The 27169-nt window shown below is 41.7% G+C and overlaps 1 long non-coding RNA gene across 1 annotated transcript in view; it reads right to left on the minus strand.

The window, feature by feature from the left end:
• Window positions 1-25032, minus strand: part of LOC132823819 (uncharacterized) — a 39413-nt gene extending 14381 nt beyond the window's left edge. Inside the window, exons 1-3 of the long non-coding RNA XR_009645593.1 lie at window positions 24917-25032; window positions 14455-15014; window positions 5096-5378 (exon numbers count right to left, since the gene is read on the minus strand). This is a non-coding gene — a long non-coding RNA (uncharacterized LOC132823819). The remainder of the gene's footprint in view (window positions 1-5095; window positions 5379-14454; window positions 15015-24916) is intronic.
• Between the last annotated feature and the right edge of the window lie 2137 nt (window positions 25033-27169).

Raw genomic sequence — 27169 nt, forward strand, 5'->3', positions numbered from 1 at the left:
ACACTGCATGAAAAAGTTGCCTCTTAGGTCTCTCTTATATCTTCCCTCTCTCACCCTAAACCTATGCCCTTTAGTTCTGGACTACGCCTCCCCCCCCCCTCCCCAATCCAGGGAAAAGATATTGTCCATTTATCATTTCTTTGGCTACAATGTTGTGGCCATAACGGAGACGTGGGTTTCGCAGGGCAGGAATGGTTGTTTGATGTTCCAGGGTTTAGAACATGTAAAAAGAACAGGAAGGGTGGAGAAAAAGATGGGGATGTAGCATTGTTAATCAGAGAGTGCATCAGAAATGAAGGTTGTTGAGGAAAGTTTGTCTATTGAGTCAGTCTGGATGGAAGTTAGGAACAACAAGGGAACAGCCCCCGCATTGGGGGTTTTCTACAGACCACCTAATAACAGTAGAGAGATTGAAGATCTCATAGGCAGGCAGATTCTGGAAAAATGCAAAAGTACCAGGGTTGTTGTCATGGGTAATTTCAACTTTCCCAATATCAACTGGAAGCCCATAAGTGCAGATGGTTTGGATGGAGCCGTTTTTATCAGGTGTGTTTAGGAGGGTTTCCTTACTCAGTATGTAGACAGACTGATGAGGGGAGAGGCCATTTTGGATTTGGTGCGTGACAACGAGCCAGGACAGGTGTCAGATCTTTCAGCAAAGTGGGACAGCACTTTGGTGAAAGTGATCACAACTGCCTCACATTGGCATAGCCCTGGAGAGTGAAAGGAGCAGTTACCGAGGGAAGATATTTAATTGGGGAAAAGGAAATTATGACACTATCAGACAGGAGTTGGGAAGTACAGACTGGGAGCAATTGTTCCACAGAAAGAGCACAGCAGACATGTGGAGACTATTTAAGGAGCAGTTGTTGCGAGTGATGCACGCATTTATTCCTGAGACAGGTAAGAAGGAGTAAGATTGAGGAACCTTGGATGACAAGAACAGAGGAACTTCTCGTCAAAAGGAAGAAGGCAGCTTATGTAAGGTGGAGGAAACAAGGATCTAGCGCAGCTTTAGAGGATTACAGGCTTGCTAGAAAGGAGCTTAGAAATGGACTGTGGAGAGCCAGGAGGCGGCACAAAAAAGGCTTGGCAAGAAGGATTAGGGAGAACCCAAAGGCATTCTACTCATACGTGAGGAATAAGAGAATGCTCAAGGAGAAGGTAGGGCCAATCAGGGAAAACGGAGGAAACTCATGCGTGGAGTCTGAGCAGATAGGGGAAGCCCTAAATGAGTGTTTTGATTCGGTTTTCATCAAGGAAAGGGAACTTGTTGTAAATGAAAACTTAGAGGAGCTGGGATACAGTCTTGACCAGATCAAGATTGCTGAAGTTGATGTGCTAGAAATTTTGGAAAACATTAAGATTGATAAGTCCCCAGGGCTATACCAGATTTATCCTAGGCTGCTCTGGGAAGTGGGAAAGGAGGTTGTTAAGCTGCTGGCGAGGATATTTGCCGCCTCACTCTCCACAGTAGTCGTAGCGGAGGATTGGAAGGATGGGAATGTTGTTCCACTTTTCAAGAAGAGTAATAGGGAAATCCCTGGCAATTACAGACCAGTAAGTCTTACGTCTGTAGTTAGCAAAGTTGTGGAAAGAATTCGGAGGGATAGGATTTATGACTATTTGACAAAGCATAGTGTGATTAAGGGCAGTCAGCATGGCTTTATGAGGGGTAGGTCATGCCTCACAAATCTTATTGAGTTTTTTGAGGAGGTGTCTAGACAGGCCGACGACGGTAGAGCAAAGGATATGGTGTAAATGGATTTCAGCAAGGCATTTGATAGGGTTGCCCATGGTAGGCTCATTCATAAAGTCATGAAGTATGGGGTAAAGGGAGATTTGGCTATCTGGGTTCAGAATTGGCTGGCTGACAGAAGGCAGAGAGTGGTTGTAAATGGAAAATATTCTGCCTGCAGGACAGTATTGAGTGGGGGTCCCACACGGCTCTATACTTGGGCCTCTGCTCTTTGTAGTTTTTATAAATGACTTGGATGAGGGGGTTGAGGGGTGGGTTGGTAAATTTGCAGATGACACAAAGGTTGGAGATGTCATCGATAGTATAGAGGGCTACTGCAGGCTGCAGTGCAACATAGACAGGATGCAGAGCTCGGCTGAGAAATGGCAGATGGAGTTCAACCTGGATAAATGCAAAGTGATTCATTTTGGAAGGTCGAACTCAAATGCTGAATATAGGATGAAAGACAGGATTCTTGGCAGAGTGGAGGAACAGAGGGATCTGGGTGTGCAAGTACATAGATCCCTCAAAGTTGCCACCCAAGTGGATAGGGTTGTTAAGAAAGCATATGGTGTTTTGTCTTTCATTAACAGGGGTATCGAGTTCACGAACCGTGAGGTTTTGCTGCAGCTCTACAAGTCACTGGTGAGGCCACACTTGGAATATTGTGTCCAGCTTTGGTCACCTTACTATCGGAAAGATACAGAGGCTTTGGAGAGGGTGCATAGAAGGTTTATCAGGATGCTGCCTGGACTGGAGGGCTTGCCATATGAAGAAAGGTTGAATAAGTTCGGACTTTTCTCTCTGGAGAGACAGAGGAAGAGTGGAGACCTGATCGAGATGTACAAAATAATGAGAGGAATAGATAAAGTCAATAGCCAGAGACTCTTCCCCAGGGCAGGATTGACTGGTACAAGAAGTCATAGTTTGGAGATATTAGGAGGAAGGTATAAAGGAGACATTCCTTATGCAGAGAGTTTTGAATGCATGGAATGCGTTGCCAGTTGAGGTGGTGGAAGCGAAGTCATTGGGGACATTTAAATGACTGCTGGACATGCACATGGACAGCAGTGAGTTGAGAGGTGCATAGGTTAAGTTACTATATTTTACATTAGGATTAAGTCTTGGCATAACACCATGAGCTGAAAGGCCTGTTCTGTGCTGTACTTTTCCATGTTCTATTATTAACCTCTATAAAGTCATGCCTCAGCCTCTGATGGACAGGGAAACAACCCCAGTATACTTGGCCACTCCCTATAGCTTAAATCCTCTAACCCTGGCAACACCTTGTCAACTTTTTCTGATCCCTTTCATGTTTCACAACACCCTTCTGATAGGAGGGAGACCAGAATTGCATGCAATATTCCAAAAGTGGCCTAACCAATGTCCTGCACAGCCGCAACATGACCTCTCCAACTCCTACACTCAATGCTCTGACCAATAAACGAAAGTGTTCCAAACACCTTCTTCACTATCCTATCTATCGGCGACTGCATTATTTTGAAAACCTACCTAAATTTTCTGGGGCTGCATGTTTTGAAGGACTGCCAAGTATTTTCTTCATCTTATTCCACCCAATTCAATTGCTGCTTTAATATGCAGAATTATTAAACATTATGTATGATAATAATAAAGTATTCATATTGCAACTTTAAGAAGTGATACTAACACTGAACTGTATTCAAAGAGGCCATACTTGCATTGATCAATATACCTTTACATCATTTCGACAATGAATTATGTTTTAAACTTTCTTCAAGATTGCATACTATATTTTGTGAGTCAATTAGGTTGATTCTGCACTGAACACTATCATGGAAAGGGATAATTATTTCTGGCATATTGCAATACTATTCTCAAAATGGAACTGCAAAAGTTAGTAAGTTTGAAGATGACAGCAAAATTGCAAAGAAGGTTACCTCAGAGTACAGCGGGATCTTGATCAGATGGGCCAATGGGCCGATAAGTGGCAGATGGAGTTTAATTTAGATAAATGTAAGCTGTTACATTTTGGAAGGGCAAATCCAGGCAGGCCTTGTAATGGTAAGGTCCTGGGTAGTGTTGCTGAACAAAGAGACTTTGAAGTGTAGGTTTGTAGTTTCTTGAAAATGGAGTCTCAGGTAGAAAGGATAGTGAAGAGGCATTTGGTATGTTTTCCTTTTTTGGTCAGAGCATTGAGTATAGGGGTTGGGAGGTCACGGGTTGGCCACTTTTGGAATATTGTGTGCAGTTCTGGTCTCCCTGCTATCGGAATGATGTTGTGAAACTTGAAAGGGTTCAGAAGATATTTACAAGAATGCTGCCAGGGTTGGACGGTTTGAGCCAGAGGGAGAGGCTGAATAGGCTGCGGCTGTTTCAATGTTGCGTTGGAGGCTGAGGGGTGCCCTTATAAAGGATTATAAAATTGTGAGGAGCATGGATAGGGTAAATAGACAAATCTTTTCCCTGGGATGGGGGAGTCCAAAATTAGAGGGCATAGGTTTAGGGTGAGAGGGGAGAGATTTGAAAAGGACCTAAGGGGCAGCTTTTTCATGCAGAGTGTGGTGCATGTATGGAATGAGCTGTCAAATGAAGTGGTGGAGACTTGTACAATTGCAGTATTTAAAAGGGTTCTGGATGAGTATGTGAATAAGACAGATTTAGAGGGATATGTGCTAAGTGCTGGCAAATGGAATTAGATTAGTTTAGGATATCTGCTCGGCATGGATGAGTTGGACCGAAGTGTCTGTGTCAGTGCTGTACATCTCTAAAACTCTAAGAGCAGAATTCCAGCCCTCAGTTGGTACCAATCTTGCCGAATCATAACAACGATGCACCGCAGCCCAGTTTTCCAAAGAAAATTGGTGCAAAATAAATTTTAAAAATTGAATTAATCCACATTATTGTCTAATTAAAAATGAAAATGTTATTGTTTTGCTTTTAAAGGAACATGGAAAATGTCAAGATAGTATATTAGATGATAAGAATTGCGCATTAGAAATCACTCGATAATGATTTGATGTCATGCTCCGAATTGTCCATCAACCATTGGACACATATCCATTTTCGATCATCAATAGTAATGTTTAAAATGGACTATTTATGCTTGACAATGCTGTAATTCCAGCTGATATTCTAAATTAAAACCTTTCAAACAGTACATGCTGAAAGATTTTCACAGGAAACTGGGTTGGAAGGTAATTCTTGGCTTCATCAGTGCTGCTCACGTGAATTAAAGTAAAATTGAAACTTGAGATTCAATGTAAAATTTGTACGAGTGATAACTTTGCTTGCGTTAGTTCTGAGATTTAACCTGGTCTGCTGTAAATATGTATTCATCAGATATTCTTTTCAATTTGTTAGGAATGTTATCTGTACCTTTGTTGCTGGATGAAATAAATTGATAGGTGGCGGTCATTTCAATGGTGCAGGTGTAGAAAGTCCCATCTTTCACAGGTTCTCTTTCTTCCAAAGTACTGGAATACTCAAACATTTAGCTTTAGAACTGTGTTTATCCCAATGTCAACATCAACACCATTCTTGTACCAACGGATATTTATATTCCTGGGATACAATTCAGCACTTCCAGAAATGAGGACCAGATAAGTCGATGCATTACGTTCAGTCTTGTGGCAATCAATATGCAGTTGGCTTGGGGGAACTGTGGAAAAGAAAGTGACAGAAGAGATGTAAACATGGTGAGAATGTTGAAAACTATTCACTTTCTGATAAATCAAGGTCAATATGACATGAAAATTTAACACATATTAAATGACATACTAATTTATAAACGGGTTAAAGGAGACACCAATTCAAAGGTTTTTCTTTCACACCATCAGGAGTAGGACTCATGGAAGTAGAGATGATAATTGGACAAGTGTACACAACATTAAAGTACACTAGTTAGTATTTATAGCTGTTAGCTTAAGGGTGGCATTGTGGCTCAGTGGTTAGCACTGCTACCTCACAGTGCTAGGAACCCAAGTTCAGTTTGCATATTCTCCCCATGTCTACATGGGTTTTCTCCCACAGTCCAACGATGTGCAGGTTAGGTGAATTGGCCATGCTAAATTGCCCATAGTGTTAGGGGAAAATGGGTCTGGGAGGGTTGCTCTTCGGAAGGTCGGAGTGGCCTTGTTGGGCTGAAGGGCCTGTTTCGACACTGTAGGGAATCTACTCTTAAATATATATCTTTTGTGATTTATTTTAGTGTTTAATCTATGTGGAGAACAGAAAAGGCAGAACTAACATTTCACATGAATATAAAATATATCTGGTTAATTAAAAAGTTATAAAAAATTTTAATGAGACCCTGGGAAACTATAGAATAATATCTTCAGTAATAATGATGGAAATGATTAGTGCACGGTGTTCACAACAGGGTACGTCAATTCGTGGGGCAATAGGAAGTAAAATGATGTAATATAATTGTCATTATGGAGATGTGGCTGCGGTATGACCAAAAAGAGAAGCTGAATATGACATTTATGCGGAACAGGCCAAAAAGAAAGGAACTGAGGTGAGTTGGGCTAATAAGTGACGGACTCAGAATATTAGTGAGAGAGGGTATAGCAAGGATCCAATCAGAAATAAAAACAGGATGGATCTGTGAGGGTATGAAACAGCAAAAATTGATAAGAGATGTGTAGAAATTTATATAACTAGCAGCACAAATTTAAGGTGTGATTTAATTCAGAAGTGCTTGTAGATGTGGAAGCTGTAATCAATGAGTGACTTAAGAAAATGTATGTATTTCTTTTGAGTCAAAAATACTCAGCAGAAGAAGTGAGAGAAGCAGGGCTAACAATGAACATTAAAAGCAAGAGGATCATATCTCATCAAAGTAAGAAATTTATAAAGTTGTCAAGTAAAGTTGCAAGTCTGAAGGTTGAGAGGCTTTCAGAGTTTGGCAAGGAGGACAAAGATATTTATAAAGGATTTGAAATTAGAATGTGAACTTGAAATTAGAAGAAACATAAAAATGGTCAGTATAACCTTCTTGAGGTATTGAAAAAGGAAGGATTAGCTGGAATAATTGTAGGCCCATTACAGGAATAATTCTGGAAAGGAGAATCACAGAAAAACAAAGTAAGGAGCTTTTGTCTGTTTTAGCAGAGAGTCACAGAATCATAGGCAAATGCAGCACGGAAACAGACCCTTTGGTGCAACTGGTCCATGCCGACCAGATATCTGAAATTAATCTAGTTCCATTTGCCAGCACTTGGCCCATATCTCTCTGAACACTTCCTACTCATGTACCCATCCAGATGCGTTTTGAATGTTGTAATTGTACCAGCCTCCACCATTTCCCCTCTCACCCTAAACCTTTAGTTCTGGACTTGCCCAACCCAGGGAAAAGACCTGTTGAACTCAGCACCGCCCTCCTAACCTGCAATCTTCCTGACCTCTCCACCCCCACCCCACTCCGGCCTATCACCCTCACCTTGACCTCCTTCCACCTATCACATCTCCATCGCCCCTCCCCCAAGTCCCTCCTCCCTTTTATCTTAGCCTGCTGAACACACTTTCCTCATTCCTGATGAAGGGCTTATGCCCGAAACGTCAAATTTCCTGTTCCTTGGATGCTGCCTGACCTGCTGCGCTTTTCCAGCAACACATTTTCAGCTCTGATCTCCAGCATCTGCAGACCTCACTTTCTCCAGGGAAAAGACCTTGTCAATTTGTCCTGTCCATACCCCCCATGATTTTATAAACCTCTATAAGGCCACCCCTCAGCCTCCGATGCTCCAGGGATATCAGCCCCAGCCTATTCAGCCTCCCTTTATAGCTCAAACCCTCCAACCCTCGCAACATCCATGTAAACATTTTCTGAACCCTTTCAAGTTTCACAACATTCTTCCTATAGAAAGGAGACCAGAACTGCAAACAATATTCCAAAAGTGGTCTAACCAATGTCCTGTACAGCCACAACATGACTTCCCAACTCCTATACTCAATGCTCTGGCCAATAAAGAAAAACATATCAAATGCCTTCTTCACTATCCTATTCAACTGAGGCTCCCAGCCTCGTTCCTGAGGAAGGGCTTTTGCCTGAAACGTCGATTTTCCTGCTCCTCAGATGCTACCTGATCTGCTGTACTTTTCCAGCACCACTCTAATCTTGACTCTAATCTCCAGCATCTGCAGTACCCACCTCACAAAGTGTGTCCCAGTCAATACAATAGGAGTTAAAATCATCGACCACAACAACTCCGCTGTTTTTACAGCTTTCCAAAATCTGTCGACATATTCTGTCCCCTACCTATTGCTGGCTGTTGGGAGGCCTGTAGCATATGCCTAGCATTGTGATTTCACCTTTCCTATTCCTGAGTTCTACCCATAGTGCCTTACTGCATGAGTTCTCTTATGTATCCTCCCTCAGTACAGCTGTGGGATACTCTTTACCAGGAATGTAACTCCCCCACCTCCTTTTACATCCCTTTCTGTCACAACTGAAATATCTGAATCTTGGGACACTCAGTTGCCAGTCCTGTCCCTCTTTCAGCCAAGTCTCCGTAATCATAAAAACGTCACAGTACCAAGTACTAACCAATGCTCTGAGTTCATCTACCTTGCTAATTATATTTCTTGCATTGAAACACATGCATTTCAGACCACTTCCCTGTTCTTTCCAACAGCATTTTCCTGCCGTTTCCAAAACTCTGGGATATATATCAGTCAGTGGGTTCCATTGATTTGTTATTTTTTAGTACCAATAAATTGGCAAATCTTTTTTTTCAGTAATTTTAATGTATTTACTTAGTTCCTCATTCTCACTCGCCCATTGGATTGTTCTTATTCTTGGGAGTTCCTTTGTGGATGCTAACACTTAGCTTCTCTGCCTTTCCACATTTCCCCTAATATGCTTCCCATTTGAGACTCCAGGCACCTTGTCTTTCATTTGTCTTTCCACTCGTGCTCAGTGATAACTGCCAATACAACAATACACAGCTCTATTCCCAACTCTGGCACTTTTTTTCACAGCGGAGAGCGGTGGGAGCTGGACGGAAGTGGGGTCGGGGCGCGGAGCTGGTCGGGAAAGTAAGTGATTGATATTTGAGTGGAGAAGGAACCCGAGACACTACACATGCAGCGTCTCCCACCCTCCCTCCTCCTCTAACCTAAAAAAAAGTAAGCTACTTAGTGTTCTTGTTTTGGAGACTAAGTGTAGAGTTATGGCAGTGCAGGCAGTGGAATGTTCCTCCTGCAGGATGTTTGAGGTAGGAGTGACCACCGATGCTCCTGATGACTTCATCTGCTGGAAGTGGAGCCAGCTCCAGCTCCTCATAGTCCGTGTCAGGGAACTGGAGCTGGAGTTGGGCGAACTGAGAATTATTCGAGAGGCTGAGAGGGTGATAGATAGAAGCTGCAGGGACGTAGTTAGGCCAGAGAACAGAGGTAGCTGGGTAACAGTTAGAGGTGGAAGGGGAGGAAACAGGCAGTGCAGGGATCCCCTGTGGTCATTCCCCTCAACAATAAGTATACCGCTTTGGATACTGTTGGGGAGGACGGCCTAGCAGGGGTAACCCTGAGTGACTGGGTCTCTGGCACGATGTCCAGCTCTGAGGCTCAGACGGGAAAGGGGGTGAGGGGGAGGGCACTAGTTATAGGAGACTCTATAGTTAGAGGGACAGACAGGCGGTTCTGTGGACATGGGTGAGACTCTCAGATGGTTTGTTGCCTCTCGGGTGCCAGGGTCCGAGATGTCTCAGACCGTGTCTTCGGAATCCTTAAGGGGGAGGGTGTGCAGCCAGAAGTCGTAGTGCACATTGGCACCAATGACATAGGTAGGAAGAGGGGTGGGGAGGTCAGTCAGGAGCTCAGGGAGTTAGGCTGGAAGCTAAAAGCTAGGACTGACACAGTTATCATCTCTGGGTTTTTGCCGGTGCCATGTGACAGTGAGGCAAGGAATAGGGAGAGAGTGCAGTTGAACACATGGTTGCAAGGATGGTGTAGGAGGGAGGGCTTCAGGTATTTGGACAATTGGACTGCATTCTGGGGAAGGTGGGACCTGTACAAGCAGGACGGGTTGCACCTGAACCAGAAGGGCACCAATATCCTGGAAGGTAGGTTTGCTAGCATTATTCGGGGGTTTTAAACTAATTTGGCAGGGGGATGGGATCTGGACTTGTAGTCCAGCAAGTAGGTTAGTTGTTTTTCAGGATGTCCAGGAATGTAGGGAGACTGTGGAGAAGATAGCACTGACAGGGAATACTTGTGGACACAGAGATTGGCTCAAGTGTGTATACTTCAACGCAAGAAGTATCAGAAATAAGGTGAGTGAACTTAAGGCGTGGATTGGTACTTGGGACTACGATGTTGTGGCCATCACGGAAATGTGGATAGAAGAGGGACAGGAATGGTTGTTGGAGGTTCCTGGTTACAGATGTTTCAGTAAGATTAGGAAGGGTGGTAAAAAAAAGGAGGGCGTGTGGCGTTGCTAATTAGAAATGGTATAATGGCTGCAGAAAGGCAGTTCGAGGGGGATCTGCCTTTGGAGACAGTATGGGCTGAAGTCAGAAATAGGAAAGGAGCAATCACCTTAGAACATAGAACATAGAAAAATACAGCGCAGTACAGGCCCTTCGGCCCTCGATGTTGCACCGAACCAAGCCCACTTAACCTACACTAGCCCACTTTCCTCCATATGCCTATCCAATGCCCATTTAAATGCCCATAAAGAGGGAGAGTCCACCACTTTACTTGCAGGGCATTCCATGAACTCAAGACTTGCTGAGTAAACCTTGTTGGGTGTTTACTACAGGCCCCCCAATAGCAGCAGAGATGTGGAGAAACAGATTGGGAAACAGATTTTGGAAAGGTGCAGAAGCCACAGGGTAGTAGTCATGGGCGATTTCAACTTCCCAAATATTGATTGGAAGCTCTTTAGATCAAGTAGATTGGGCGGGGCAGTGTTTGTGCAGTGTGTCCAGGAAGCTTTTCTAACTCAGTATGTAGATTGCCTGAACAGAGGGGAGGCCATATTGGATTTGGTGCTCGGTAACGAACCGAGTGATGGGCTTGTTAGTGGGTGGGCATTTTATTGATGATGACCACAATTCTGTGACTTTCACCTTGGTTATGGAGAGAGATAGGTGCGTGCAACAACTGGGGGAAGGGTAAATACGATGCTGCAAGACAGGATCTGAGGAGCATACGTTGGGAGCATAGGCTGTCAGGGAAGGATGTCATTGAAATGTGGAACTTTTTCAAGGAACAGATACGACGTGTCCTTGATATGTATGTACCTGTCAGGCAGGAAAGAGATGGTCGTGTGAGGGAACCTTGATTGACAAGGGAGGTTGAATGTCTAGTAAGGAGGAAGAAGGAGGCTTACATAAGGTTGCGGAAACAAGGTTCAGACAGAGTGTTGGAGGGATACAGGATAGCCAGGAGGGAGCTGAAGAAAGGTATTAGGAGAGCTAAGAGAGGGCATGAAAAATCTTTGGCGGGTAGGATCAAGGATAACCCCAAGGCCTTTTATGCGTATGTGAGAAACAAGAGAATGACAAGAACGAGGGTAGGTCCGATCAAGGACAGTAGTGGGAGACTGTATACTGAGTCAGAAGAGATGGGAGAGGTCTTGAATGAGTACTTTTCTTCAGCATTTACAAATGAGGGGGACCGTATTGTTGAAGAGGAGAGTATGAAACAGACTGGTAAGCTAGAGGAAATACTTGTTAGGAAGGAAGATGTGTTGGGCAATTTGAAAAACTTGAGGATAGACAAGTCCCCCGGGCCTGACGGGATGTATCCTAGGATTATGTGGGAAGCAAAAGAGGAAATTGCAGAGCCGTTGGCAATGATCTTTTCGTCTTCTCTGTCAACGGGGGTGGTACCAGGGGACTGGAGAGTTGCGAATGTTGTGCCCTGTTCAAAAAAGGGAATAGAGATAACCCCGGGAATTACAGGCCAGTTAGTCTCACTTCGGTGGTAGGCAAAGTAATGGAAAGGGTACTGAGGGATAGGATTTATGAGTATCTGGAAAAACTCTGCTTGATTAGGGACAGCCAGCACAGATTTGTGAGGGGTAGGTCATGCCTTACAAGTCTTATTGATTTCTTTGAGGAGGTGACCAAGCATGTGGATGAGGGTGGAGCTGTGGATGTAGTGCACATGGATTTTAGTAAGGTATTTGATAAGATTCCCCATGGTAGGCTTATGCGGAAAGTCAGGAGGCATGGGATAGTGGGAAATTTGGTCAGTTGGATAGAGAACTGGCTAAACGGTCGAAGACAGAGAGTGGTGGTAGACGGTAAATATTCAGTCTGGAGCCCAGTTACGAGTGGAGTTCCGCAGGGATCAGTTCTGGGTCATCTGCTGTTTGTAATTTTTATTAATGACTTGGAAGAGGGAGTCAAAGGGTGGGTCAGTAAATTTGCAGATGATACGAAGATAGGTGGAGTTGTGGATAGTGAGGAGGGCTGTTGTCAGCTGCAAAGGGACTCAGATATGATGCAGAGCTGGGCTGAGGAGTGGCAGACAGAATTCAACCCTGTCAAGTGTGAGGTTGTTCATTTTGGAAGGACAAATAAGAATGCGGAATATAGGGTTAACGGTAGGATTCTTAGTAAGGTGGAGGAGCAGAGGGATCTTGGGGTCTATGTTCATAGCTCTTTGAAAGTTGCCACTCAGGTGGATAGAGCTTGTAAGAAGGCCTATGGTGTATTAGCGTTCATGAGCAGAGGGATTGAATTCAAGAGTCGTGAGGTGATGTTGCAGCTCTACAGGACCTTGGTAAGGCCACATTTGGAGTGCTGTGTGCAGTTCTGGTCACCTCACTTTAGGAAAGATGTGCAAGCTTTGGAGAGGGTGCAGAGGAGATTTACCAGGCTGTTGCCTGGAATGGAGAATAGGTCGTACGAGGATAGGTTGAGAGTGCTAGGCCTTTTCTCATTGGAACGGCGAAGGATGAGGGGTGACTTGATAGAGGTTTATAAGATGATCAGGGGAATAGATAGAGTAGACAGTCAGAGACTTTTTCCCCAGGTACAACAGAGTGTTACAAGGGGGCATAAATTTAAGGTGAAGGGTGGAAGGTATGGGGGGATGTCAGGGGTAGGTTCTTTACCCAGAGAGTGGTGGGGGCATGGAATGTGCTGCCTGTGGGAGTGGCTGAGTCGGAATCATTGGTGACCTTTAAGCGGCAATTGGATAGGTACATGGATAGGTGCTTAAGCTAGGACAAATGTTCGGCACAACATCATGGGCCGAAGGGCCTGTTCGGTGCTGTATTGTTGTATGTTCTATGTTCTATCTAACTGGTACATGAGATCTGTGTTTCAAGATGATAGACCAGTATCTGGATGGGTTAAGAAGCATCCACAGACTAGGAAGAAATGACAGCACTCATGGTGAGCAGGGATTATTCTGCTTATTGATTAAGCTATTGCATGCCGCCTGGAATCTTCACCAGCTCTTCACTCAACTGCAGTTGCATGTGGAAGATCTGTTGTCTTACTGTTGACTCTATAGACAAGAAACAGACAGCTTGTGGAACAACATCAACCCAACCTCCCATTGAGCTTTGGTGACCACAGTAGCCACAGGTTCAATGGGTTGCTTATGATATGGTAACCTCAGCAGGCTTTGATTCAAAACCTAACTGTAAGTAGATACCCACTGATATAATAGAATATTTTCTCGTGCAGAGCTGGTGATGATGATCTGACCCTCTGCAGTCCCCTCTTCCTCCTTAAATAGAGATAATTGTACTTTACAAATAGTAGCATGAATCAAAGCACCTCATATTTTCAGGCACATGCTTCAAAATTGGCTGAGAAGTTGATCCATTTATGTGCAGTTAATAACACAGAAACAATCCCTTATGGTTGTTGTGTCACCATAATCTTACCAGATCATAGGGAAGCTAGGGAAAAGAGGTTGAGAAGGAGAGTCATGTGTGGTAACCTCAAACCGATGATGGGAATTGAACCTACACTGTTGGTATTACATTATTTTGTCAACCAATGATCCAGCCAACTGAGCTAAACCTGGCTCCATTTTACCTGTGTGTGAGTACTCTTAGGGTCCATGAGGAACATATGCAGAATGTTATCAGTGGACAGTAGGGCAACTTTTTGCTGCATTTTTCATGTGACAATAAATTTGTATTTTGTTATATTTCCTTTTATCATGCTTGCAGGCATCTCCACTGTGAAATGGCTGTCTTAAATATTATTTATCCCTCATCTAACGTACTGTACCTCTCTTAAAATGTGACACCCAGATCTCAATGCAGCTGACTTTGTTATACATGTTTAACTATATTCCCTTTATCTGTGTTATGTTATTCAGGTGGATATCCTCAATAGGTATGGGTTACTACCGGATTAAACTACAGTACCTCGGGCTTATACCTGAGGCCGTTACCTGTCAAGTTTACCAGTGGTCCCTATTGACTGTATGGTCCTGATAGCTACAAACTTGGCTGGGTTTATCGCAGGTCTCTAGGTCCCTTCAGTTTATCCTTTCACCTAGGAGTGAGAGGGATTCACTTTAAGTCAATCCTAATGCCTTCTCAGCTAAGTTCTAGACTTAACATACCAACACAAAGGTAAACATATCTTATCAAATAAAGGTTCGGCGAATACGAAGTGTGTGGTGTAAAATATAATCGAAATTTATCACTATAATAAGTTGAATACTCACAATCAGATGTTTTCAGTTAATCACAATCGTTACAGCCTTTTTGAATGTTCTTAAAAGATACCTAGGATAAAAGCAGAGCTTAATACCTGAGTGTCCCAAATGGGATCTTCTTAGACTAGCGTGTTTCAGCTAGTTGGTTCAGATTGATCTTTTTCAGGCTAGAATGCAGTGCCTCAACCGAGAATCTTTTAGGCAGGCGTATTTCAGCAAGCTCTTAGCCGTCCGTATGTTTCATCCGATCGGTCTGTATTTTGCACAAATGTGTCTTTTCTGCAAGCCTGGTGGTTCAGTGGATCTGCAGTTAATCCGAGATGGTTGGGTGACTCATTGTCTGTGTTTCAAGACAAGAGTGAGTCCATTCACAAAATAACATTTAACTAAGATCCAATGAAGATGCCTTGATGTGGTTACTAAACACTGTTTATGAAGGTAAAATACTTAAAGATAATCAGCATTTTTTTTTCTAATCTTTTTTCTTTTTCTTTCAATTTAGCTGCTCCTGTACCCCTGAAGATTGTCTCCACGTCATTCCACAAGGCTTCATCTACCTTTTTAAGACTCCAGTGTCAAACGGCTGAGTTTCATCCGAAGGAATTCAACCTTACCTGGTATAAAAATGGCAGCAGAATTCTGACAGGAATTTCAACTGTACAACAGGAAACAACAGACAGACTGTATGAAGTGATCAGTTCCTTAGAAGAGGCACGGCCAATTGAACAAGGCACGGTTTACACTTATCAATTCTATCATCTTTCTATCACTGGTCCAGCAAATTGCAGCTACATTGTCGACAATGTAGGTAAAATTACAACATTAGATGCATGTATATGTTCATCAGCAGTAGTTGAGCTGTTATTGCAGATATTTGTCACTTGTAAAATGTAAAGAGTACTCTGTATTTAATTCAATACCACTATGGAATCTTCAAATCTGCTAGTAATTCAGAATTTTATGCAAGCTCAACATAAATTTGAGTAGTGTGGCAGGATGCATTCATCTATCTAAATTCAGGCAACATATCCAGTACTATATTAAGCACAGGCATAATGTTGTACTCTACAGAATGATGAAAGCAGTGGAGGATCTCAAGGTGAAAGAGACTGTAAAATGACTTTAAGAATATATAAACATTGAAGCAGATTTGCAAAGAAAAAACTTGATGTTATTGTTTACAAAGTAATATCAGATGATATATTCTACTTGCAGTAATGAAATTTCTAAGTTTGTTACATAGAATTGCATTCAAATTAACTAGATAGAAAAGCTATTCAGTGTCCTGCTTCAGAGATGCTTAAAATCAGCTTAGCAGGAAAGTTTGGAGAAGCCCAGAAAAGGAGTGTGGATTCCTAAATTGGGGTAATGGTTTCACTGTGCTTAATTCTGGCATATATGCATTGCTGGCTGGACTGAATTTAGACATTATCTGAACATTTCGGCTGATTGATTTGTGCAATACGAAGTATGTTTTTGTTCGCTGGTATCAAAGATGTGATATTTCAGTTGTAGAGAATATACAGAGAAATAGAGCTGAGCTCCTGGTGCTAGGTAGGACAGATGTCAGAGGTAGTTTCTTTACTCCGAGAGTAGGATGGGCGTGGAATGTACTGCCTGAAACAGCAATACACTCGCCAACTTTGAGGGTATTTAAATGCTCATTGGATATACACATGGATTAAAATAGAATAGTGTATTTTAGATGGGCTTCAGATTGTTGCACTGACCCGTGGAACCATCGAGGACCGAAGGGCCTGTACTGCGCTGTAATGTTCTACAAGGCAACTCAATTAGCTGAGATTCCATTATATCATGGGAAATATATTAGTATTGATACAGGATCATCTAATAGGAAGATTTAAAAAATTGGAAGAAAGAGGGCACCTATACACTATATTTCACCTACAATTAATGGAGTGCTCAAACATCAATGCTAGGCCATAATATTTAAAATATAAATGAACTGGATGAGCACAATGAATGCACTGTCACTAAGTTAGCAGATGACACCAAAATAAGAGGGAAGGCAAGTAATGAGAGTGTCACGGGCTGCAGAGATATAGACAGGATATACAAGAGGGCAAAAACTTGGCAGCTGGATTATAAAGAAGGAAAACGTGAGATTTTGCACTTTTATCAGGAAGAAAAGAGGAATATTATTGAAATGGAGAAAGTTGCAGAAAACTGGAGTGCAAAAATTTGGGGTCCAAATGCATTAATCACCAAACCTAGCATCCAAATTCAGCAGGAAGTCGGGAAGACAAATGGAATGTTGACCTTTATTTCAAAGGGAATGGCATACACAAATAGGAAAGGCAAAAGTGAGGACTGCAGATGCTGGAAACCAGAATTTAGATCAGAGTGATGCTAGAAAAGCACAGCAGATCAGGCAGAATCTGAGGAGCAGGAAAATCATCTGAGGGGTTTTTGCCCGAAATGTTGATTTTCCTGCTCCTCAGATTCTGCCTGATCTGCTGTCCTTTTCCAGCACCACTCTGATCTACACATATAGCCATTGGAGTGCATCATGTGGCTGAATGGCCTACTTTTGCTCTTATGTTAAATGATGTTACAGCTATTTATTTATGACCCCTGACATGAAATTGGTAATACAGATAACCAAAATAATTAGGAGTCTTACCAGGTGGAATCAAGAAGTATTACCAGGTCAGTTTCAGTGTGTAGTCCATCTAAATATATTGGTTGATCATATCCTATTTGTACTCCTCAAAGTCACTTAGACGGCAATTTCCAAACCCATGATCTGTACCACAAGGGTAGTTGATACATAGGAATACCAGCACCTGCAAGTTTCACACAACATCCTGTCCTGGAACTGTATCATCATTCCATTACTTCACCATTGTTGTGTCAAAATCCTGAAACCCTCTACCTCAGAATTGTACACCACATCGATCCTGGGGAATGTTGCTGAACAAAGACACCGTGGAGTGTAGATTCATTGTTCCTTGAAAATGGAGTCCCAGGTAGACAAGATAGTGAAGAAGGTATTTGTATACTTGCCTTTATTGGTTAGTGCATTGAGTATAGGAGGTGGAAGGTCACCTTGTGGCTGTACAGGACATTGGTTCGGCCACTTTGGAAAGTTGCATTTAATTGTAGTATTCTTGCTATTAGAAGGATGTTGTGAAACTTGAAAGGGATCAGAAAAGTTTTACAAGGATGTTGCCAAGGTTGGAGGGTTTGAACTCTTTGGAGAGGCTGAATGGGCTGGGGCAAATTTCCCTGGAGTTTCTGAGGCTAAGTAGTGACCTTACAGAATTTTATAAAACCATGAGGGGCATGGATAGGGTAAATAGCTGTGATCTTTTCCCCAGAGTGAGGAGTTCAAAACTTGAGGGCATAGGTTTAAGGTGAGAGGGGAAAGATTTAAAATGGATGTAAAGGGCATCGTTTTCATGCCATGGGTAATGCGTGTTGGAATGAGCTGCCAGCGCAGTGGTGAAGGCTTGTACAATTTTATACCATTTAAAAGGCTCCTGGATGCATGCATGAATAGGCTTTAAAGGGGTATGGGCCAAATGCTGACAAATTAAATTAGCTTATGTGGTCGGCATTAACAAGTTGGACCAAAGGGTCTGTTTCCATGCTATTCACAGCTCTATGACATCGACAGCAGTGAGTCAAAAATGGATGACATTATCATCTTCTTCAGGGCAATTAGAGATGGACAGTCCATTTTAACCAAGCTGAAAATGTGTTGCTGGAAAAGCACAGCAGGTCAGGCAGCATCCAAAGAGCAGAAGAATCGACGTTTCAGGCATGAACCCTTCTTCAGGCTCTGATCTCCAGCAGCTGCAGTCCTCACTTTCTCCATTTTAACCAAGGCAGAGTTACCCATGTCCCATGGTTTTGTCTTACTTCAATAAACTCACCCTCTTTCCAACTGTTGCTCAAACACCAAATTCAGGGAAGGCAATGAATGCTGGCCTAATCAGTAGTGCATGCCCTGAATGAATCCAATGATATTAAATAGTTAATCGATTTATGACTGCTTGAAAAGAAGGTTTTTAAATGATGTTCTTTTGGATTTTGTTTACAGCATGAGAAAACATAATGGAGAAACACAACGTTTACCAAAGTGCTGGTAGTTTCTTGACAAATAAATTCATTATTTTTGTCCTAATTCACTTTAACTGTAAAAGAGTCACTGGCCTACATAACTGTGAGCAACAGTGAGTGGATTTAGAGGCCAACAAGTTGAATACATGATGACTCTGGATTCTTGAGTAGTCAAACTGTTGTTAAAATGGTATGTTTTGAGCGAGTCATTGATTACTTTATACTTTTTCAGATTATCATGCTGTTCCTGTCCACCTGATTGATCGATCCATATTGGGGATTATGATTATTATACTAGCAATGATCATATTTGACCATGTTACATCAGATACGCTCCATAGGTATGCATTTTAACAGAGTTCCAATGTTCAACAGTACTTGTAGATTTATGGAATGAAAGTGTGAAACTTGTTAATTAGTTTTGGAAAACATCTTGCCTGTGGTATCAGTTCCCAGTAATTACACTGCAATTTAAATCTGTTCTCTTTTGGACTGAGTTCTTCAAATGAGGCATCGCTCATAAACAGTGGGTTACAGATATCTAACACTTTCATTCTTTCACTGAAATGTTGCATTTCATATCTTTCTTTTAACTGATTTGCCAGATTTATTTTGAATTGTTACTAGTGTATCTGCACTCTGTTTCCTTCACTGCACTCTTTGGGTCCCTCATCTAAATCATTAATATATAATGTGAATAGCTGGAGTCAAAGCACTGATCCCTGCAACACTGCACTAGTCACTGCCTGCTACTCAGAGAAAGATCCATTTATTCCTACTCTTTTGTTTCTTGCCTGCCAGCCAGTTTTCTATCCATCTCAATATACTATCCCTAATCCTATGCTCTTGAAAATGACGAACTAATCTCTTAAGTGGATGTTATGAAAGCCTTCGGAAAGTCCAAGTAAACCATGTCCACTGACTCTCCCTTATTAATTTTACTAGTTACACTCAGTAAGTTCCAGTAGATTGGTCAATCACAATTTCTCTTTTGTAAATCCATGCTGATTCTGTCCAATCCTGTCATTGTGTCCCAAGTGTTCTGTTTTAAATCTTTTATAATACACTCTAGCATTTCCCTACTACTGATGTCAGAATATTCATCGATAATTCCCTGTTAAATCTCTGTCTACTTTTCCTTTAATATAGTAGTGTGTTTAGATTACCTTCCCTCCATTTTTCTTCTGTGAATTAGCTTGTTGTCACTGTCACCATCTTGATTGAGGTTACTACAAAATTATGGTTAATGGTTTCTAACATCGAAATTTTGGAAGAGTTCTCCTGATTCCTCCCTTTTCTTTTGAACAGGTATCAAAATGAAGAAACCAAGAGAAACAGTGTAACAATTGGAAAGTTAGAGCCATGCAGTGAATGCACTCCAGTGGGATATGACAGTGCAAGTTTTAAAATACATTTCCTTATGACGACTGTTTAAAAAATTTCTAGTAAGTTAAACTTATAAAAATGATTTTTTTTTAATTGTAAATTATTGTGAGCTTTTTAACTGCTGAGTGATCCCAGAATTCAATAATCACTGCATTCTTTTGGTTTTGCATGATCTCAACAAAAACCCACCTCAGTGGCTAATACCGAGTTTTTGATATTTGGTACTTCTTTCTCCTAGCCAGGACTGGAGAACAGGGAAACTGGCAATAGGTTTTAGGGGTGTTTCTATCTATAGATTTCATTCAGGCTGTATTATGCTCTGCTACATATTAGAAAACTCAGAAAGCTTTAGTTCCATTCATCAATGTCATAAAAAGTCATTTATGGCGTAAAGTAAGGCCACTCTGCCCATCGAGTCCTTGTCCTTTCTTTGTAGCAGTCCAGTCAATCCCACTTCTACTCAATCCCCATAGCCAAGTGGATTGATGTCCCTTAATTACTCATTTCCTTTTGAATTCATTAATTATTTTTGGTTCCGCTGAGCTTGTGTGTATCAAATTGCAGGTCACAAGAAATAGCTGCATATAAACACACCTCCCAAATGTTGCCTCTGAAATCATGAGCAAAACCTTAAATCCATGTCACTTGCCCCTTGCTATCTAATGGGAATTTGTGTTCCTTGTTCACCTTCTCCAAACTAGTCATGTGATCTTCTGGAATTTGATCAAATCTCCCCTCAATATTCTTTGCTCAAGAACAATTACCAGCTTGTTTACCCTAACCTTGCTACTGAAATCTACCATCGTGGTAGCATTTGGTAGATCTTTTCTGCATCCTGTCAAAGACTCTTTCAATGTTCCTATTGGGATGACCAGAATCGTACACAATGTTCTATTTGGGACCTCATCAGGACTTTAAAAATGTTCAACATTCCTTCTTGGTTTTGGTACTCCAAGCTTATCTCATTTCCCAGCATCAGATTCAGCAACACCTGTTCTCTAATTGGGTCAATAACAATCTAGTCAATGAAGGCTTCCTGAGTATATTTCAGAAAATGCTTCTCCTTCTTATTCTTGATTCATATCTTATCCCAATCAATATGTCGGAAACTAAAGTCCTAATAATACTACTATGCAATATTGCTTTTGTTTACATGCAGCTTAGCATCTCTTCTACTTTCATTCCCTTATTCAAAATTTGATAAAATAACCAATAACATAACCATGTTTTTTTGCTTCTCAACTTAGACTAAGGAAAGCATCTATCTAAGTTTATCACTTAGATCCAACAATGTAACTTTTTTTGCAAAATCAGTATTGCCAACCTGTCTCATTCTTATTGTGTTCACTGTCCAGTCTTAATGATTCATATTTATAAACATCCATTCCTCACCACTTGAGCTTTGCATCTATCAATAGAGTATTAGAGTCCACAATGCATACAGCATTTAAGAATTGATCAGCCACACTTTGGTTGTACTATGGAAGCAGATTTCTTTTAAGGTCATAATTGGCTTATTTGTCACTTGTTCATTGGGAATATGTTAAATATATAACTAACAAATCCTATTTCTAATAGCTCAGTGATTCAGTGCTGATGAGGGCAAGGCACCAAGGATATAATGACAGCTAAAGGGACAAGGCAATTCCCCGAAGGAATGAAAAGGAAGCACAGATTGCAGAGTTGTTGATCAAGTTAGAATCTGGAGACGACCATGATGGGATGGACCTTCACATGATGCACTCCAATGGCTGTAGGAAAACTCTGTCCTACATTCAGAAGCAGTAAACCTCTTATGGAAATTTTGCAAAAAGTGAAGATTACACAAGATTCCTGAGAAGGATTTCTGTCGGCAAAAGTTGAATTCCAATAAAGTGACTGCGAATCACATGGCTGCAGTTGATGCATTGAACTATCTCAACAATCATGTGTAAACAATTATCTGGTGCATCGTTAATTAAGTAACTGATAGAATATATAAAATATTGTAAAATAAAGTTGTAGAGTGGGGTGACTTATAAAACTTCACTATATTTTTTCATGTAAAAGAACATGTAACAATAAATTTCTTTTATTTTATTCAAAATCCAAATGGAAAGGAATGACTAGAAGGGGGTTAAACAATTTTTCCATGTGTCAAAAATGAAAATAAAATCCAAATTAATGCATTATGTTTCTCGGCATAAGACCATAAGACATAGGAGTGGAAGTAAGGACATTCGGCCCATCGAGTCCACTCAGCCATTTAATCATGGCTGATGGGCATTTCAACTCCACTTACCCGCATTCTCCCCGTAGCCCTTAATTCCTTGTGACATCAAGAATTTATCAATCTCTGACTTGAAGACATTTAGCGTCCCAGCCTCCACTGCACTCTGCGGAAATGAATTCCACAGGCCCACCACTCTCTGGCTGAAGAAATGTCTCCGCATTTCTGTTCTGAATTTACCCCCTCTAATTTTAAGGCTGTGTCCACGGGTCCTCGTCTCCTCGCCTAACGGAAACTATTTCCTAGCGTCCACCCTTTCCAAACCATGTATTATCTTGTAAGTTTCTATTAGATCTCCCATTAATCTTCTCAACTCCAATGAATAAATTCCAGGATCCTCAGCCGTTAGACCTACCATTCCAGGGATCATCTGTGTGAATCTCCGCTGGACATGCTCCAGTGTATGTCCTTCCTGAGGTGTGGGGACCAAAACTGGACACAGTACTCCAAATGGGGCCTAACCAGAGCTTTATAAAGTTGCAGTAGCACAACGGTGCTTTTATATTCCAACCCTCTTGAGATAAATGACAACATTGCATTTGCTTTCTTAATCATGGACTCAACCTGCATGTTTACCTTTAGAGAATCCTCGACTAGCACTCCCAGATCCCTTTGTAATTTGGCTTTATGAATTTTCTCACCGTTTAGAAAGTAGTCCATGCTTGTATTTTTTCCAAAGTGCAAGATCTCGCATTTGCTCACATTGAGTTCCATCAGCCATTTCCTGGACCACTCTCCCAAACTGTCTAGATCCTTCTGCAGCCTACCCACTTCCTCAGTACTACCTGCCTATCCACCTAACTTCATATCATTGGCAAACTTCGCTAGAATGCCCCCAGTTCCTTCATCCACATCATTAATATATAATATGAACAGCTGCGGCCCCAACACTGAACCTCGCGGGACACTGCTTGTCACCGGTTGCCATTCCGAAAAAGAACCTTTTATCCCAACTCTCTGCCTTCTGTCAGACAGCCAATCCTCAATCCATACCAGTTGCTCACTTCGAACCACATGGGCCCTCACCTTGTTCAGCAGCCTCCCGTGTGGCACCTTATCAAAGACCTTTTGGAAGTCGAGATAGACCACATCCACTGGATTTCCCTGGTCCAACCTACTTGTCACCTCTTCAAAGAATTAAGAGGCATAGTGTGAACACAGTATTAAATAAGATTTGCATTTTGTTTCACAATACAGAGAAGGGTGATCTATGCTTTGGAACCATTGGTCTTCTGTATGAAGGTAGAAATATAATGGGAGAGTATATTTAAGTAAAGTTAGAGCACTGTTGAATGCAACATTGGGCAAGGTAATACATATCAGGAGTGGACAAGTTATACAATTGTAAATTCTGTGTGGGGCAAGAACTGTAATGAGTAATAAATCAGAAAATGCTGGAAAAACTCAGCAGATCTGGAACCATCTGTGGAAAGAGAAGCAGAATGCAACATGACTTCAGATTTTGCTGTTGCAATGGTCACTCAGCAAACCAACATAAAGCATTCTGCTTAAATTAAAACTGGATCTGGGTGTCAGAATCCTAATTAATCATTTAATAAATTGTGAAATATTGATATATGTAGATAATTGGGAGGAGTGCATGATGAACTATATCGATTAGTGTGAAGAAGTGAAGGAATGTTATAGAACCGCTATACATAGTCAGTCTGGTGTCTTGAGCTTGAAATGACATTTTCTCTTTAGAAAAAAAAACAGAACTGCATATTTTTGATTAATCAATCAGACATCCTAAATAAAAATCATTTGTTTCATTTATCAATTTCATGGGTGCCATGCTCTGTACATTTAAGAACAACAAGGTCCCCCTTTCTCAAATTTTAATGTTTCATAGGGAATGTTATGTAAAATTGATCGATTTGGTTAGGGATGAGAATGTCAAGTTCTTATTTCATGGAGCATTTTTAAAAGAATGATTACTGGTTTCTATTGTATGAATGCAGAGTGGTTATATCTGTCAGTACAGGAATTCAATGTTTTTTTTAAAAAAAGGATCTAGACAATCCCCAGCTGAAAATGTGTTGCTGGTTAAAGTGCAGCAGGTCAGGCAGCACCCAAGGAACAGGAAATTTGACGTTTCAGGCAAAAGCCCTTCATCAGGAATGAGGAAAGTGTGTCCAGCAGGCTAAGATAAAAGGTAGGGAGGAGGGACTTGGGGGAGAGGCGATGGAGATGTTATAGGTGGAAGGAGGTCAAGGTGAGGGTGATAGGCCAGAGTGGGGTGGGGGGAGAGGTCAGGAAGAAAATTGCAGGGGAAATGAGGAAACTGGAGAAATCTGAACTCAGATTTCTCCAGTTTCCTCATTTCCCCTCCCCCACCTTGTCTCAGTCATTCCCTCAAACTCAGCACCACCCTCCTAACCTCTCCACCCCCACCCCACTCCTGCCGATCACGCTCACCTTGACCTCCTTCCACCTATCACATCTCCATCACCCCTCCCCCAAGTCACTCCTCCCTACCTTTTATCTTAGCCTGCTGGACACACTTTCCTCATTCCGGGTTAGGCTTTTGCCCGAAATGTCGAATTTCCTGCTCCTTGGATGCTGCCTGATCTGCTGCACTTTAACCAGCAACACATTTTCAGCTCTGATCTCCAGCATCTGCAGACCTCACTTTTTACTAGACAATCCCCATATTAGTTTAGAAAACCAAATTGTGTGGTCTTAATGCCGAAGATATGTTTTTTTTTAGATTACTTAAATAGGCCCTTCGGCCCAACAAGTTCACACCAACCCGCCAAAGCGCAACCCACCCAGACTCATTCCCTTACACCTAACACTACGGGCAATTTACATACCGTGCACATTTTTGGGGAGGAAACCAGAATACCTGGAGGAACACGGGGAGAATGTGCAAACTCCACACAGTCAGTCGCTTGAGGCGGGAATTGAACCAGATCTCTGGCGCTGTGAGACAGCAGTGCTATTCACCGTGCCGCCCACATGGTGAGCTCTTAAGAACTAGCGTAGGTCAGAGACAAAATGTTGACCAATTAAAATTCCTACTTAATTAACGTTCAATTATCTTTCATGGTCAGAACATAGAAATGCCCTAATTAGTGAATGTAACAACGCTGGTTGCATTAAGATACTGTTTGTTTTTGTAACGATTGTGACTGTAACATAGATGATTAGACGCAGCATTAGGCGAGGTTATATAAAAAAACAGCTGGATCATTGATAGTAAATAGTTTACTACTGTACATCTCGAAGTAGTCAGATTGTCAGAATGGCATTTCACTCAATATAAAAAACAGAATTGGCTGTTGTGAGATTTGTTTTGAAAGACGTGTTAAGTTTAACTTGCTGTTTTGCAACGTTAAAAAAGCAGATAGTTTGATATTGAATCGGGAAAGAATGATATTGTATCATTGGGGAGACAGGCAAATCCTGGAGAATATTTTCATTAGGTTCCCAGTTAGACATGTCGGCAATGTTACGGAAACAAACATGAGAACAACAGCAAAACTAAATTCCGCTTTTGTTGTGTGAAATTCACCCTGCATCAGATGTGACAATTTTGGGCAGTTTTTTCGCCAAAATCAAGATATAATTAGATCAGTGCTGTCTACTTGCAGCCCAGTGAATTTGAATACTTGACATTAAGGAGTAAAATAAACCGACTGTTCTTTAACTTGCTCATACTGGAGGAACACAATTTATTGAGATAAGTTCTTGCAGCGTGTTTTGTGGTCAGGCGGTGGGACCTAAATTGGATAACGCTTGCTTCCCCGAAATTCCCTTGAAGCAGACGTTACTGTCACACGGGCTACAGAGAAATACATACTCATTTTAACATAGAAAGGAAAGAATTCACGATCCTTGAAATCCAAGTAGTGCTCCAATGTGTGTGAATCTCGGAGGTGCGGAACTAACTTCCTGAATATTCATGTGTCTTTTAAATTCGAAGTACCCGAAATTTTGAGAAAAGAAAACCATGTTCGCAGATAATCCGAAAGCTGGTGTAAAAACATGGTGCTAACCAGCCCCCAGCTCTCCCTCTCTCTGTCCATGGGCAGGATGGCGGGAGCGGCCCTGCTTCACATGAAGCCTGCGGCAAGGCAGCACCCCCGCCCCCAACAAACACTGACCACACACTCTCACCAACTGACCGAACGGTAACTGCACAAGGGATGGCTGCAAAATATGCTGCAGGATGTGGTCAGAAACAAACAGTAGAAATGTTGGGCAATATCTCTGTGAAATATGTGTTGATTTCTACAGAACTTTAACACCTCAAAGAAATACGTAGATTCTGCTTTCCTTCGGGCTAATACTAATCTGTTGCAAGGCGGTAAACAGCGATGTGCGAGGAAAGGTGGGCTCTGAATCTGTAAAATGCTTCTGAAATGTTCTACTTTGGAAACCTTCCTTCCATGTGTCTTTGATTCCATGTTTTTATCAAGAGTTGTTCCTCCTGCTCACAGTATTCTCCACTGCACGACATCTTCTGCAGGAACGAGGAGATATGGTGCTGTACCGGTCAGTTGCTAATGCAGAGTTCAAGGGCAATGTTCTCCGACTGGATACATATTCTGTAATTGAGATTTCAAAACCTGATGTTTATAATGCCATCTGAAATCTGTTATCCTTTCCTGGTGTAGCATAATCCAGAATGGCCGCTCTCTGAAATGACCTAAAATGCTCAAAAACCACAAAGAAATACAGAAATTGCCGGAAAAGCTCAGCAAGTCTGGCACCATCTGTGCAGAGAAATGAAAATTAACGTTAGGGCCGAGTGAACACAGCTCAAGAACCATTCAGCATTTGAAACAAATGCGGGAATTGCCAGGGACACCGACATCCCCTGATAGAACGAAAAATAAAAGTAAATTGGAGCCGTGAGATAAAACAAAAAGTTGAATGTCTATTCACTTTTAATCCACCATTCCGTGAGGCATGTCACGGTGACAATGATTTCAGGGGGATGGTCACCACCATAAACTTGTTTGAATTCATCCATAACTTTGGAAAGCCATAAACAGTCCAGACTCCGGCATTATAGAAACATTCCAAAATATTATAGATGAGAATGTGAGCAATAAATACCC

Source organism: Hemiscyllium ocellatum, chromosome 17 (assembly GCF_020745735.1).
Source record: "Hemiscyllium ocellatum isolate sHemOce1 chromosome 17, sHemOce1.pat.X.cur, whole genome shotgun sequence".
Lineage (NCBI taxonomy): Eukaryota > Metazoa > Chordata > Chondrichthyes > Orectolobiformes > Hemiscylliidae > Hemiscyllium > Hemiscyllium ocellatum.